A 17,698-nucleotide genomic window follows, 5' to 3' on the forward strand; every position below is an offset into this window, starting at 1 on the left:
ATGTTGTCAGTTATAGATGTCAGGTAGAATATTTAAAAAAAAAAAATGTTTTATTGAGCTGGGTTTCATTCTGTTAGTTTTTTAAATGGCCCAGGATCTGTGAAAGCTGGTTACTAGGAAGGATAATTTTAAGTGACTTCCATGTCAGTTGCATAGAAGAAGGCAGTTTTCACAAAGCAGATGGACATTTTGCCTCAGCAATTACTATGCATGGTTGTGCTAAAACTAAACTTATACTCCAACAGTAAAAATAACATGAGCTTCTTTCACCTGCAGAAAACTAGATACTGAAACTGTGTTTGCAAAGCTAAGGATAATTCTTGCAAATTTCAATTTACACGAAGGAGCCCAAGGCTAGTTAAGGTACAAACTTCAATTGATGTGTTAATTTCACACTCTTAGGGTACTAATCCCACACGTGGGTGGGTGTGCACTTAATTATGCCAAGTAGAAAAGTCACTGACTTACCAGAGCAGGGCATGACATCAGACATCCAATGCCCAGCATGGAACTGGAGATCAACTTCCTTCTTGACTGCCAGGGGGAAATTGAGCATTATTCTTCAGGTCGCTCAAGGTGAGCAAATGACTTTCCAGGAGTATATCACTCAATCAAGGGGCACTAGTTCTCCATTACGCTCTTAAGATGTTCAAATACTTTCATGACCTCAGGCGACTCAACCAAACTTCTATTTACAACAGCTCATTGTAGAGGGCTCCCTCAGGACAAAAGGCAAGATTGCAGAGAAGCCTCCTGAGCAAACTTCCCCATCTGTAATAGCTGTATTCCTGAACAACTGAATGTAAATGTTTGTTGAATTAGTTTTAGATGCATTGTAAAAGGTAAAGATTAACAGAATCTGAGGGTTGACAGAGACGTTTAAAATCATCTGTACAAGAATCTCTTTGAACCCGTGTTTTCATTCTTTTTCCAAAGTTCTTTTCATTATGAGATTGGATGAAAACATTTGGATAAATTAACCCATATTTTTTCACCACAACCCATATTGGATGGTAGCTTGGAGCCATAAGTTCCTTGGAAGGTAACTAATAGAACTCTCTCATTTTACAGAAGAAGATAAGCCAAGAGAAATCAAGTGGCTTCCCCAGGTTAAATGTTCAAGTAAAGTATGAAATCAGTTCTCTGATTCCAAATTCAAGACTTAGCCCATTTCAAAATTCTGTCCTACTTATCATTTCCCTTTGGAGAAAGAAAAAAAGGGAAAGGGAGAGAGGAAGAGGAGATAAAAGAACAAAGAGAAGAAAAGGAAGAGAAGAGAAGAGAAGAGAAGAGAAGAGAAGAGAAGAGAAGAGAAGAGAAGAGAAGAGAAGAGAAGAGAAGAGAAGAGAAGAGAAGACAAAGACAAAGACAAAGAGAGGAGGGAAAGGAAGGGAAAGGAAGGGGAAAGGAAGGAGAATCCTACTTTGCCTCCATTCTATTTTAGTATTAGTCCATCACTTAACAAGCAGGGGCCCCCTTTGTCCCACTAAGGCTCAAAATCCCCTTTTTAACATTTACTTTAAGATTCAACTCATGCACAGGCTCTAATTTTCCTCAAGCTAGACTCTGGCACTGATTTTTTACTTACCTACCCTCATTTCTCTAAGGCATGGCTCTTGAAAAGCTGAACTCACTGACATACCAACTACACGTCTTGAAGCAAAAAAGATTATATCAGAATTTTGTTCAAGGAAGTCTCCCTTAACTGACCAGGGCTGTTTTGAGAGTGGCAGCCCTTAGAATCTGATCAGCAAAATAGATCCAATTTAACAAAGAAACTATTAGCAAGCATCTGGATAGTTGAAATTCTTGCTATATTCTGCCTCAGCTCCAGAACTGTGATCTGTGTCAGGAACTCCTTGTACACTTCCTCCAGATGGCTTGCAGGATATTCTCATGATACTATCATGCTACTTTGATCCTTACCCAAATGTTTTCCCTTCAAGTTCAAGCATTTCCACAGAGGTGAATCTTCTTTATGCAAAATACTGCATAACTAACTCTGATCTAATCTGTCCATTTTCCATAAGAAATAGCTTTTCATTGCTACAGTCTAGGTATGAGTCAGGCTAATCTGGCTTGCACCACACATAAGGTATGGGAGATACTAAAGGTTCTGATAACAGGAGTCTTGCTGAAACCCCTTAGTCTACCTTCCTAAGCTGAGCAGCCAAGTGGTATAAAGGACAGACTATTGGCCCTGCAGTTAGGAAGATATGAGTTCAAATCTAAACTCAGATGTTCACTATCTGTGTGACCTTGAGCAAGTCACTTCATAGTTGTCTTCTTCTATTTTCTTATTTGTAACATTTTCAGCCTAATTTTCTGCTCTACCCTATAGAGTGTACTCAACATCTCCTAAAGGCACACTTATCTCCAGATTTTTTCCCCTTTGTAATAAAGCCTTAAATCCTTCTCTACAGAAACTATTATTATTATTATTATTATTTTATTTCAATTATTTAAGGGCCAGTCTCCAATATAATAGATAATAAAGTATTTGCTGGTTGTTAGTAGTAGTAGTAGTAGTAATAGTAGTAGTAGTAGTAGTGGTGGTGGTGGTGGTGGTGGCGGTGGCGGCGGCGGCGGCAGCAGCAGCAGCAGCAGCAGCAGCAGCAGCAGCAGTAGTAGTAGTAGTAGTAGTAGTAGTAGTAGTAAGACAGTTGCAATAAAGAGACTTGACCAGGATCACATAAGTATTGTGTCAAGTATCTAAGGTTGAATTTGAACCCAGATTCACTTGACTCCAAGGTCAGTGCTCTATATACCTCCAGCTGCCCCTTACTAAATAATTATTAAAGGAAAGCTATATAATTATTGAACTGTCACTGAACTTTTTACTTTAAATAATAAAGTCCAAATGAGTAATTATTATTAGAAGTCATCATCAATCTTGGAATTGCAAAGTAGAAGCAAAAAGTAGTTAACAATAAATTACTATTGATTGACAGAATATCTCTAACCAAAGGACACACCTCAGCAATTCCTATATCAGTATTAGAAACAAGCTATACTAGAAAACTGAATTTGCAAAAGTAGCTATGAACTTATGAAAGGATCATTTATCACCTAAAATTAAGTAAACATTTCAAATGCCTCAGAATTCTATCAACTGAAAAATACAGATGAACTTTCTTTCTCTTTTCAGAAAAGGGATTACTTTGGAGACATTTAGAAGGCAGCCATTCATTGGGCTATAAAGCATACCTGCTGTATCTTGTAAAGCTGACTAATGAAATCTATCACCACTTAAAGTAATACACACCCATTTTTTTAAAAATACAAGTTCAAACCACTTTTAGATACTGTTTTCTAAAAATGGTGAAGATTTCAATACATGGGGCAAGATGTATTTTTTTAAATCCTCAGATTTATAACCTTTTGGGGAGATAGCTTAATGAGATTACAAAAAAATACTGGATTTGGAGTTAGGAGAGAATTCAAGTACACACAAATCTTCAAGTCACCTTCACCTTCATCTTGAAGCCAGCAAACTAATACTTATTTTATCTTAAAACATGATGATTTCTATGACAGTTTAGCTTTGATGTGTGTATTATGTGCATATGAACAATTTTTAATGAAAAAAGTGGGGAAAAACATGGATTTGGAGATTGGAGACCACTTGGATAAAAAAATAAAAATAAAACCCTCCCTCTTTTTCAGGCCTCTTTTTTCCTCATAAATGACCAATGAGATTCCTTATTGCTTGAGATACCATCTTCAAATGCAAGGAATAATAATATTGATATGTCTTCAAGAAAAACAAAACTAACAAAATAAACACGAAGAATATCAGCTGAAATTCCATCATTAACAATTAAATCTGATGACAACTTGTTCCCTTTCTCCCTCTCCTTTAAATTCACAAGATAAGTAAAGTTAAAAAAAACTTCCAAGATCACATATTAGTAATTCTTGGCTGATGGGATTTTTGACCTGATTTTTTAAAAAATTTAAAGAAAACAAGAAAAAATAATGTTGTAGATAATTTTTTCTTTTTTTTAAACAAAGTTTTTTTTTTTCAAAACATAGGCATAGTTTTCAACATTCACCCTTACAAAACTTTGTGTTCCAAATTTTTTTCTTCTTCCCTTCCCTTCACCCCCTCCCCTAGATGGCAAGTAATTCAATATAAATAAAACATGCAATTCTTCTATACATATTTGTACAACTACTGTGCTGCATAAGAAAAATCAGATCAAAAGGGAAAAAAATGAGAAAGAAAACAAAATGCAAGCAAACCACAAGAGAGAGAGTGAGAATGCCATGTTGTAATCCACACAGTTCCCAGTCTTCTCTCGGGGTGTAGATGGATCTCTTCATCACAAGATCATTGGAACTGGTCTGAATTACCTCATTGTTGGAAAGAACCATGTCCATCAGAATTGATCATTATATAATCTTCTTGTTGCCGTGTACAATGATCTCCTGGTGCTGCTCATTTCACTTAGCATCAGTTCATGTAAGTTTCTCCAGGCTTCTCTGGAATCATCCTGCTGGTTGTTTCTTACAAAACAATAATATTCCATAACATTCATATCCCATAATTTATTCAACCATTCTCCAATTGATGGGCAACCACTCGGTTTCCAGCGTCTTGCCACTACCAGAAGGGCTGCCAGAAACATTTTTGCACATGTGGGTCCCTTTCCCTCCTTTAAGATCTATGTCTTTGGGATATAATCCTAAAAGAAACATTGCTGGGTCAAAGGGTATGCTCACTTGGGATAACTTTTTGAGCATAGTTCCACATGGCTCTCCAGAATGGTTGGATCCGTTCACAGTTCCACCTACAATGGCTCAGGGTCCCAGTTGTACCACCATCCCCTCCCACATTCATCATTATCTTTTCCTGTCACCTTAGCCAATCTCCGAGGTGTGTGGCAGTGCCTAAGAGTTGTCAAAATTTGCGTTTCTCTGATCAATAATGATTTAGAGCATTTTTTTCATATGACTAGAAATGGTTTTAATTTCATCTGGAAATTAAACATTTTATTTATCATTAAACATATTTTACATTGCAACTATTACTACTTAATATTCCTGAAATGGGATAATTAGTATGCTCGTCCCAATGGATGACAGTGTCTTCCCTTTACAATAGAAATAGGACCCAGTTACCACTGGCCCATACAAGCCACCAAAGTATCTGTTAATCCTGTCATGACTGTCTATAATTTCTCAGTTTTCTCTCTATCCAGTAGGTTTTTTCTGGTGGTTCCTCCTATTTGGCTCCTGCTTTTAGCTTCTGGTCTTTCATAATTGATCCCAGCTTTCTCTATTAAACCTCGCATTTCTGCACCCTCTTAAAGAGTTTATGCCTCCATTATGAAATCCTCCACAATTCTGCCTGATTTCCATATCTTATTCTAATTCTCACCCCGTGCAATGCTTTACTACACTAGAACCCCAGTGGCGACTACCCCCTCCCCAAAGAAGATAGGGTACAGCAATTGCTTTCTCTAATGTTACAGAAACAATATATATCTATTTGCTGATGGGGGGTTCCTCCTCCTGTTTTAATTTACCCTCTCCTTAATGTTTGATCTATACCAGAGAAGAGCAGAAAGTAATTATTTCTTAGATGAGGAGAACTGAAACCCCCAAAACTCAGGTAGTCTCATGCAATCATTCCAAATTTCCTTTCATTCAAAGCAGTGAATAGGATAATATTTCCTTTTGCTCCATACTCAGCATCCAGAGCCTCTGAGTGCCTCTGTGAGACTGGGGGCTGGGATACATTTCATGGCTTCAAATTCTGGGTTGTGTTAGCATGAATAAGTGATGAAGGAGTTATTGTAGCTCATATCAGGTTTAAGGGGTTCTCTTCTAGGATGTCTCCATTTACTTTAAAATAACCTGGTTTTAGTTGTTCAAGTCTGGGTGCTGGGGGATGAAAGGTTAGAAGGGGGATGGAAGAAAAGCCTTGCTCTTGGGGCCCCTGACCCATAGCAACCCAAACCTGATAGCCAGGCCAGCTATATCATGTATATGTAGTTATAAGCTGAGACAAACTTCAATATATTTACATATATGTATATGTAAATATACACAATGCCCTCTTCACCAGTTTTTGCATTTGTTGTTTGACCTAGACATGAGGATTCCCTAGATGTGGGAACACACGTTGTTGGAGGACAGAGATCCAAAGGCAAGAAAGAGCTTCGCATAGTCACTTTCTTTTTCTAGCACTACTAACTATGCATATTTTAGCACTTTTTTAAAAAGAAGGAGAAGAAATAAAAATTTGCACCCTAACAAACACCTACAAAGCTGCTTTTGGAGAAATAGAAGCACATCGAGAGAGATATGTTAGACATCTGGCATTATCTGTCAAACTGCCAAACTACTGTATTTTTAAGTTATTTATTCTTAACCTTATTTTAAAAAAGAAAAATCTGACAGTCCTGGACATGCAGCAGGACAGTGTTCTTGCACAGAATTCTTGTCAGATGGGATACAAAATCTGCATATTATCTGTCCCCTTCCTATAAAAGACACAGTTACCCTTTGTAACTTAGTTTGAAAGGCTTATGGTTCATAAAAAGATCACAGTACAAAACAAACCAGTACACAAAACCACCAAAAACAAAAATAAGACATATATCCAGTACTAACTCACTAGGAAAATCACCTAAGGGAACAAGCTTCTAGATGCCTCAGTTTACTGCATCCCCAATTTTAAAAAAGCCTTTCCGACACAACCAGGCCCTTGTGCACACTCTGGTTGTCAAGAACAAGATGGGACCTGCTGGAACCGAAGTTTCATCAGTGGGGAGGAAAAAAGAACTCTAAAGGTAAAATTCCCTTCACCAACAATTCAGCATACACCCGCAATGTAGTCAGAATTGTCTGTAAACATTGAAAGATGAAGGCTCTTGTCAAGGTCATTCAGCCAGAGACAAGACCTGGTCCAGTCTAAACCCAGTATCCTCATCATCCCCCACCACATTGTACCTTGAAGACTTATATGGAGGGTTTATTGAATTAAAGAACTAAAAATATAAGAGTATTGTTTGCTAATTTACTATAGAAGGAATTTCATGATCCAATTAATTTTTCATTAATGTTTAAAAAAAGAAAACTTCAAAATAAGACAACGAAATGGTCAAATTCATTGTATGTAAGGTGACAGGGGAGCATGTAGCCACAAAAAGAAAAATACACATTTTATTGGCTGTTCATGGCAATGATTGCAGTGGAAAAAAATAAAACTTCTAATGTGCTCAAGATAGCAAAATCTTGAGAATTAAGGATGCTTTTATGTTTATAAATCCTGTACATTATTTTAGCCTCCTCTTGCTTCAAGACAGCAATCAATAGTGGTTAGCCTTCAGACAAATCAAGGGAATATAAACATTTGCTATGGAGAGAGAATCTAAAGCAGGTTTGGTAAACCAGGACAATCGTTATTGGCTAAAAAAGGTTAGATTTTTAGTCCTAAATTATTTAGCATTCACTTTTCCGTCATAGCCAATTAATCTATGAAGATGCAAAAATGAAGATAAATATTTCTATAAGAGATAAGGAGGGAAAATACTTTCAATACCAAGAATCTTCAGAATCATCTCATTTTCCCTCTTTTCCCAAATATTTATGAGAAAAAGCAAAGGAAGAAATGGATACATAAAATTAAATTTACTTGAATATATTATATTTACTATAATCATTGAAAATGAACAGATTTCATAATATAGTTCATCAAATTAATTTTAGGGAGTTTTAAAAAATGCAATCTTGTGGCTTTCATGCAATTTTGCCTGAAGTGGGGCTTGGAGAAGACCAACCAAAGATCCAATAGTTTTCTTGTGTTATTCAAAGACAAATATACAGCTATCCTAATCATCTTGAAAGCTGAGCAAGGAACAACAATCTTCATTTTCATCCACATATAAAAGGGGCTATATCCACCCTAGGATGCTCTAAAGTCAACACTAATTACCTAAAGTAAATGCTTTCCCAGTGATGCAGATATTTAACATTTGGCTGAAAAGCAAATGTTAACACTGACTATTGTTACTTAATAAATGTTGCTTCTATGAAACTTTTCATTGATACTTTGCCCCAAAGGGAAGTACTTAATAAAAATAAACAGCTTCCACATTTACCATAGCTAAAGTGGATGAATTGCAATTGTTTTTAAGCTCCTAAAATATGACAACATCTCATTTAAGAGAGATGCATTTGTAAAGAATAGGTGTTCTTAAACTGGGATCAATGAATTTATAAAGCTTTTTTTTTTAATATCGATTAAGCATATTTCAATATTTTCTTTCTAATCTTAGATATTTTATTTTATTCATTTAAAAATAGTATCCTCTGAGGGGTTCATAGACTCCACCATAATGCCAAAGGGGTAAATGAAAACACACAGAAAGGAAAAAACTCTTGATAAAGAAGCTGCTTTGTGTATGACCCCTATTGGGACTTCACAACAAGGAAACACAACACAGGTTCACAAAGAACTGATTCTCCCAGACAATCACAGTAAATTCCTTGCAGTTCCACCAATTTAATAGAAGAAAAACCTGTCTTTGGAATGTTTTTAGATGAAAACTCCTTAATAAAGAATAGAGCTAAGATGGAATATTAGAGGCAAGAAATCAAATTCCCTCAAAATAACTTTAAAATAATGTCTTAAACCAGTTCCAATGATCTGGTGATAAAGAGCCATTTACCCCCACAGAGAGGACTGTGGAAACTGAATGAGGATCACAATATAGCATTTTCACTTGTTTTGTTGTTGTCTCCTTGCATTTTGTTTTTTCTAGCTTTTTTCCTTTTTAATCTGATCTTTCTTGTGCAGCAAGATAATTGTATTAAAAAGTATACATACATTGGAGTTAATATATATTTTAACATGTCTAACATATATTGGATTACTTGCCATCTAGGGAGGGAGGAGGAGGAAGTGAGGAGAATTTGGAACACAAGATTTTGCAAGGGTCAATATTGAAAAATTATCCATGTATATGTTTTTAAAATAAAATAAAATAATGCCTCAAACTGAATTCTGGAGCAGCAAAACCAAGAGCAGATCAGGATGAAACAAGTTTCCAGTCCCAACTAACTTTAAGAAGCTAATAGAAAAAAAATCTGTTGCACCAGGATGACAGTTGGCCTGGAGTGCATATCAAGACATGCTATGGCAACACAGCAGCAGGAGGTCTTGGAAGTGTTCTGTGTCAGGGTCAGAGGAAGCTTCAAGAGCTCTCAGTCCACAGAAGGTAAGGGATCAGAAAACTGGTCAGAAAGAGCTTACAAGCTCTTTGCAGGCATTGGGTGCAAGAACCTAGTGCATTGCCTATACATTGTTCTGGGTTGCAGTTCTGGAAAAAAAAAATCAAGAAAATCAAGGGAATATATATATATATATATATATATATATATATATATATATATATATATATATTATTTTTTTTTTTGAAGAAAGGAGGCTTAGCAGAATCAGATCTCAAATTATATTATACAGTAGTCATTATCAAAACCATCTGGAACCAGCTAAGAAATAGTGGTGAAGCAGTAGAATAGAGGAGGTACACAACAGTAAATGACAATAGTAAATCTAGTGTTTGATAAACCTAAAGATCCAAATTTTTACATCAAGAATTCACTGTGACAAAAATTGTTGGGAAAACTAGAAAGCAGTTTCAATTCTGGCAGTTTTTGGCATATATAGACAAATACATCACACTGGAAACTAAGAGAAGATACACAATTTGGACATAAAGATTGATATGATAAGCAAAAGAAGGGAGCATATAAAGGTATCTCTCTAGGTAAGGGAAGAATTTATGACCTAATAAGAGAGAGAAAACATTACAGAATATAAAATGGATGATTTTGATTATATTAAATTAAAAAGATTTTGCACAAACAAAACTAACAGTTAAACTTAGGAGGAAAGCAGATAGCTGGGGAGAGAAGGGCTTTTACAGCAAGTTTCTCTGATAACGAACTCATTTCTGCAATAAGATTATGATTTTTTACATGAACTGATGCTAAGAGAAATGAGCAGAACCAGGAGATCACTGTAAATGGCAATTTTCAATATTCTTTTCAATACTGAGATAATTCAGGCCAGATCCAATGATCTTGTGATGAAGAGAGCCATCTATGTTCAGACAAAAAATTGTGAGAACTGAGTATAGATCAAACATAGCATTTTCACTCTTTTTTTTGTTGTTTGTTTGCATTTTATTTTCTTTCTCATTTTTTTACTTTTTGATTTGATTTTTCTGGGCAGCATTATTGTATAAATATGTATACATATTGGATTTAACATATATATGTATATTTAACATGTTTAATATATATTTGATTACTTGCCATCAAGGGGAGGGGGTGGGGGTAAAGGGAAGGAAAAATTTAGAGCATAAGGTTTTGCAAGGATCAATGTTGAAAAATTATCCATGCATATATTTTGAAAATAAAAAGCTATAATTTAAAAAGGGAAAAAAAAGAATGAATCATTCCCTAATTGACTATTTGTCAAAAGATTTAAATCAGCAGTTTTCAGAAGAAATCAAAGCTATCTATAGTCATATGAAAACTTCTCTAAATCATTATTAGAGAAATATAAATTCAAACAACTCTAAGGCACTATCTCACATCCTTTGGATTGGTTAATATGACAGAAAAGGAAAATGACAAATGCTGGAGGGAATTCTGAACTATTCAACCATTCAGGAAAACAATTTGGAAGTATACACAAAGGACTGTAAAACTGTGTATATCCTTTGATCTAGCAATACCACTACTAGGTCTATAGCCTATAGACCAAAGAAACAGGGAAAAAACCCTGGATGTACAAAATATTAAAATTAAATATTAATATAAAAAGCAAAAATTCTTTTGTGGTTTCAAAGAATTAGAAATTAAGAGCATGTCCTTTATTTGGGGAGTAATTGAACAAGATATAGTACATGATTGAATATAACAATGCTACAAGAACAGGGGGCTTTCAGAAAAACCTGGGAAGACATATGAACTGGTGCAAAGTGAAGTAAGCAGAACCAGCAGAACATTATATACAGTAACAGCAATATTATATGATGTGGAAGGCATTTCTATGTGACAGGATAGCATATACCCACTCCCACTCCAATGAGATTCTGTCTACAATGGACCTTAAGTTCTTATAGAACTCTAGAAAATGTGAGATATACTCCTAAAAGCACACGTTTAGAAAGACATTTTACATCTGTGAGAAAATAGTAGTTAATCTTCAAACAAAAGGGCCTTAGTCTATATACCAACCTTACTGTTGTCCCATACAAGTACAACTCCCTCATAAATAAATTTCCAATCCTGTTATGGTAGCAACATTATTATTTACCAGCTTTGCCAGTGGAAAAATGGAAGTATCAAATGATTAAGTCATCTGCTCAAGTTTACACCCTGAGTTCAGGGCCAAACCAGAAAGAAAATCCTTAGTCATTATGTTGTTCTCTCAACCATGATGCCAACATAATGGCTGCAGACTTCAAACAATGAACTTTTTAGGGATATGTTTCACAAAGGGCTTTTAAGGGCCCTTCAAAGGAAAGAAAAAATGGTCACACTTATTTTGCTTAAACAGCAAAGATGTTAAGCAAATGAAGAAAAGTAATTTTCCACAATTTACTAAAAGTCAAGGTGAACAAGTACAAATATCATTGTCAAATAAAGGTTCAGAAATTTTACATATATATATATATATATTATATATATGTTACATATATATGTTATATATGTATATATGTATATGTAACATATATATATGTATATATATATGTTATATATATATATATGTATATGTTATATATATATAACATATATTATAATGGTCTTAGGATAGACCAATACCTAGTAGAGACCACATCTGTAAAATCAGAGATCTTTGAAAGGAAATATTTTAAAATGTATTGTTAACTGAAAAATAATTATGCTGCATAAAACTACCACATAAAAACTATAATTTATTTTGGAGAAACCCATTCTTTTTTTCTAAAAGTAAATAAATAAGGTCATACTTGAAAAAAAAATCAGACATTACAATGCAAGTGAAAGGGAGCCAAGGTTAATCTGGGTAAGGTAAATGCAAACAAATACAAACTGTTCACAACTGGTTACACAAATGGCTCATCTTCCCTAGCCCTTTCTTCACTCACAGACCTCCTCCCCATTCCATTTACAAAACAGCTCTTTCCCCAACAGCTAAACTTAATAACTTCTATTACTCCTGGAGTCTTTACAACCCTACCTCCTTCTACCATCTATTTTTTGAGGGTTCAAACACAAAAAAGCTCCACTGATCAAATAGGAAGTCCAGTGAAGATCCACAAATGGAAATTGTATGGGAAATGAAAATTAGAACCTTAAGTGTAATTACAAAAGTGACAAATTTTTGCAGAGATGGAATCTCCTTCCACAATCAATCCCTAGTAGTCTTCTCTAAAGTCTTACTGATACATGGGAGATTAAGAAATGGTGATGGATTTTGCTAATGTCAGCTGTAGTATAGAAAGAACATTACATTTCAAGACCAAATACTTTAATAGTCTGGGAAGGAAACAAACCCTTTTGAGCAGATTTCTCATGAACAAAATGGGGACAACTACATCTATTGTGTAATGCACTGAACTATTGTCAACATCGAATAAAATTTTATATGAAAGAATGCTCAGTAAAACATAAAGCACCATACAAATATAAATTACTCCAACTCATATACTATCTTTTCCAACTGACAAGACCCTTTATGTCAAGCAAAATTATTTTTTAATTTAAAATGTGTTTAAATTTTAAATTTTTATTGAATTTAAATCAAAGTACTTGAATCAAAAATAAAATATTTAAATCAAAGAAACTAAATAGTATGCATATATTTCTAGATAATTAAAAGACCTCACATTTTAAATGCTACCTATTTCCCATCATTTTAGCCTTTACTAAAACTGGCCTTATCCCCTCAGGAAAGTCCTTTCAAAGAAAGGCATTCATGAGCAAAGAAAAAGTTAGGTGTTTCCTCCTAGAAGCATGTATTTACTCATTGTAGAGAAAATGGATGGAGAGATGATTAACAGATGCCTGTTCAGCGAGCATGCAAAACTACTCAGCTTGGTCACCTGATTACTGCTACAAAAACAATTATTCATTACATTGGTTTCAGACCTGGTCAAGGAAGCATTACAAGGGTCATTCTAGTATGGCTGAACACAATAAGAGGTCTATACCAAAGTAAATATTCCTGTCCTGTATCATTTCCTCATGTCACTAGAGAGATTCCATGGTTTACTACCATTCTTATTCTACCAGTTTCTTTCTTTGTCCACAAGTTGTATACCATTTACGCATCCTCAAACTTTTGCTTTCTGCATTTCCTAAGTATTCATATTGCTATTGCTGCTATTGTCATTTTTAGGGCACCTCACCTTTGGTTTTATTGGAATATATTTTACTTTTGACCTCCAAATTCATTCTCATCCAAGAATTGCTGGGAACTCTCATTAAGCAACAATTTTGCAAAAGTAACATGATTAAAAATACTTACTAGTTAGTCAACAGATTGGGTCTAATGTCAACTTTAATATTTATTACCAATGTAGTTTGAACCTCCAATTTTCTCATCTGTAACGTGAGAAAATATTTGGTCTCCTTATCTCACAGAATTGAAACAAGGAATTAGTAAAATACTATATGCAGAAAATCTTTTAGCCATTAACTTATAAGATTCAATCAGTACATGGAGGATGTTTTTTTTTACTCAGGACAGTGAGATTTTACAACCGACTATGTGCCCATCTACAAAAAACCTTGTAAAATGGCAAACTATCATTACACCTGTTATCTTACACAGCATCCATATAGTTGTATCTGTATAATTTCTACACATTCGTCTGTATTTAAGACTTGGTCATTACAAAGTATTATTACATGGTATAAAACAGTACATAATAGTCATACAAATTGCTGGCTGAATATCCAGAAAATAAGTGAAAAATAAGAAAAACATAAGGAAGGATAATGGCACAAGAAGGGAGGAGGAAAGGAGAGAGAAACACAGAGAGGCAGACAAAAAAAAAAGAAAAATCATAAATCAAACACTACAATTTTAAAATATGAAGAATCTTGAAGAATTATTTCAGTAAACAAGTTTTGAAATCCCCAATGAAATCACTTTCAATATCAACAGGAAAGAATTACAAGAGACTCCATCATAGATCTTTTCCTCTTCTAAAGAAATTTAGAGTAAATAAAACAAGAAAATTCCTTCCATTTTCATAAAACATATCACCATGTCACAGATTATTTTTCTAAGAAATTAATTAAACAGATGGGGCAAAGAAAACAATACAGATTATTCAATGTATTTCTTGAAAAGCAAAGTTAGATAATCACAATCATTTCTGAGAATATCCAACACTAGAATTGATATGGGGATTTCCAAAAGGAAGTTCCACATCTTTGACATAAGACATTATAAGAAAATAACTCATTATTACAGTTTTACTGTTTAAGTAAGTCAATTTCTTGGTAATAACAGGAGCCAAGACAGAGCCCAAATTTTTCATAAGACTAGTATTTCTGCCCGTCTCCAGTCTATTTCCTGATACTGTGGGAAATAAAATACAGCTTTGGCAAGCTTCATCTCTTTATAAAGTATCCCCACCCTTCCCTCACCAGGTTACAATGTAGAACAAGTATATCACTATACCCTGGATCATCATTTGTTGTCCAAGATCTGTTTATGTTTCCAAATATATAGATATCAACATTTTTATCTATCATTAAAATTTTTATGATCCCATCACACATTAATATCATCTCCAAATACACTTAATATCATCTAATTTGTAAAACAGCTTCCTGAAAAGCTGTACTTAAATGAAATTTCAATGAATCAACTCCTAATTTTTCTTACCTCCTGAATTCAACCTTTGGGATGAACTTTCTTAAAGTAAAACCCCACCAGAAATGAAATAGTTCACCCACTTTCAAAACCAACTGAAATTGTTGAGGTTTTTTGTTTTTGAGTGGGTAAAATATTCATAAACTTTATATGGACAAAGAGTGTTAAAATGACCCAATGAGGTCAAAGCCAAGAAAGAAAGGTCCCATACATATTGACAATTCACAGCTATACTTTTTATTCTAGCAAAGAACTGGGGGGAAAGAAAATACCCCCCCTCAATTACAGAATGGCTAAGAAAGTTGTCACATATGATTGCTATGCTGTAAGAAGCAGTGAATAGTATTAATGAAGAGCAACATAGGAAAACTTATATGAACTGATGCATAAAAGCCCCAGAAATGTATAAATCAGGACTTCAATAAGGCAAATGATAAGAGTAAAACAAAACTGAACAAAATAATTACAATGGCCCTTCCCTACAGAGATGAGAAGCTAGAGGTGTGAAACACTATATACATGTCAGACTCAGTTTACATGTTGGTTATTTTTGCTGAACTAATTTTCCTCTTTTTTATTCATTGTTTGTTACAAGGATTGGCTCTCTGAGTCCAGAAGAGAAGAAAATTATATTTATAAGTAAAAATAATATAAAAACAAAAGCTCTTATTTTTAAAAAATGTAATGATATAACCAATCTCATTTTTATTTTAAATTTTTAGAAGGAGGAGGCTACTTCCTGACAACTGCCTCCTACCTAAGGCCCTTTTTGATTCCTGAAACAGCAAAGTGACCAAGAGAATAGAGTGTTGGGTCACAATCTCAAAAGACCCAAGTTCAAAAATCTGATTAACTTACTAGCTCTGTGATTCTGAGCAAATCACATAACATTAGTCTACCTCAGTTTCCTCATCTGCAAAATTTAGAGATAATTACAGCATCTCCCTCTCAGAGTTGTTGTGAGGATTAAATGAAATGATAATTATAAGCCATTTAGCACAGTACTTGGCACATAGCAAGTGCTACATATGTGCTAGTTATTATTATTATTATTTATCACCTAAGAGTAAGAGCATATGCAACATTTCACAACTGTTTCACCCCAAGACTGTAAAGAAAGGAGGAAAAAAACATCACCATACTCAAGAATAAGCATGATTAAATACTTCAGGAAATTTGAAAAAGGAAGCAGTAACAACTCAGAAGAGAATAAATGGTCCTCATAAACCCATTTCTCAAGAAGTCAGCTGTTACCCACCCCCTCATTTGCTTAGCCAGAGTAGATCTCTATGAATGAATCACATCCCTGGAGCTTACCTTGTATGGAATGGAAATTAGGTGCCTGCCTTCAGTGCCTGATCATCATTCCAAGGAAAAGAAGAAAGCTGCAAGAACAGAATGGCACAGTTTATAAGTGTCACAGTAACATAATTCCATGTTCATTTTAATACTGAATTCTGCTAAGCTAAAATTGCTTTACTTTATTGGCAAACCACACAAGCGAGACCAACTTGGTACCTATCCTCATTTGACAGAGAGGCAATGGAGTAGGTAGATAATAATTCTTTTAAACATAACGCTACTCTATTTGAACAAAAGCATAAATTTATACATCATAATTTCAGATTTTTAAGAGATCTTAGAGGCATAGAAATCTGGTAAAACATAATGATAATGCTATTAATAATATTCTGGCTGCAACAACCTAACAAATTTGTTAGTTTCCTCCTCAAGTACAACAAATAGCTCAACTTTTCATCTAGCTTCTGGGGAAAAAGAAAATCATGATTCAAAAATCACTATTTTCTAAGGCATTTGGCAATATTGCATTTCTGGAGAGACCTAGATATTATAAAATTATTTAGGTATTCCCCTATATTGAGTTAAAATTGGTATCCTCATAACACAATTCTGAGCTCAATAGAATTAACATTTTTTAAAGTTTCATCACATGTTGAACAGTTATTAAGGCATGGCTTGCCTGATGATAGTCATTCACTTGCCCAAATCTTCAAATTGGACTAATTAACACTGTACGGCCTATACTCTCTGACCACTTTAAATGTCTCTCTTTTCACAACCAGGCCTAATTTTAAGCAAATATAAAATGTTCCCAAGTACTAATACTATACTGTTTTTTGCATCCTTTAGTAAGTGATGATGAGTAAAGAGAATTATTCCTTCCCTGTAAATAATAGCATTTTCTTCAAATAGGACTTGAGTCCTGAGTTCTATAAAAGCTTCTTTCTTTAAATAAAGATAAAAAAACCAGAGACTATGAATGTATAGTATTCTGAATTATTCCCTGAAATTGTCAATCTTTCATTACAGCTAATTGAAGTATCTTCCATTAGCACAGTATTTAGTGTTTAAAAAGAACCATATAAATATTAGGCATCATTAGATCTGTATTTGAGATTGCTAGAATTATTTTACAGGTAAGGTAACTGAATCCTAAAGTAGAAAACCTTAGGAGGAAATAGTGCATAGAATTCAGATCTTCTAAATCCAATAATAACGTCTAGTTTGTCACCTTGGTCAACAATCTAACTGGTTTCATTGTCAGAAAAACTACCATTGCAATCTCACTCTATTTAATTAGACTAGAACCCAAGACTTAAATTAAGCTCACTCAAATTTTCAGATACTTAAAATTCTAAAAAATAACGCTTCATAAACAAAATACACTGATCTAGATCATCTTAGTATTACTAGATTTCATTAGGGTTTTTATTTGGTGGTAAATGGGGGAAGGGTGAGAACAAATGTTCTGCCTTAATTAGATATCAACTTTCTGTTTTT

The 17,698-nt window shown here is 34.2% G+C and overlaps 1 protein-coding gene across 5 annotated transcripts in view; it reads right to left on the reverse strand.

Moving 5' to 3' along the window:
- Positions 1-17,698, reverse strand: part of SIPA1L2 (signal induced proliferation associated 1 like 2) — a 252,934-nt gene that overhangs the window by 178,380 nt on the left and 56,856 nt on the right. For all 5 annotated transcript variants that reach the window (XM_031966909.1, XM_031966910.1, XM_031966912.1 and 2 more), the window contains exon 2: positions 16,214-16,281. The gene's annotated coding sequence lies outside the window, so the exon portion shown is untranslated. The remainder of the gene's footprint in view (positions 1-16,213; positions 16,282-17,698) is intronic.

Source organism: Sarcophilus harrisii, chromosome 4 (assembly GCF_902635505.1).
Source record: "Sarcophilus harrisii chromosome 4, mSarHar1.11, whole genome shotgun sequence".
NCBI lineage: Eukaryota > Metazoa > Chordata > Mammalia > Dasyuromorphia > Dasyuridae > Sarcophilus > Sarcophilus harrisii.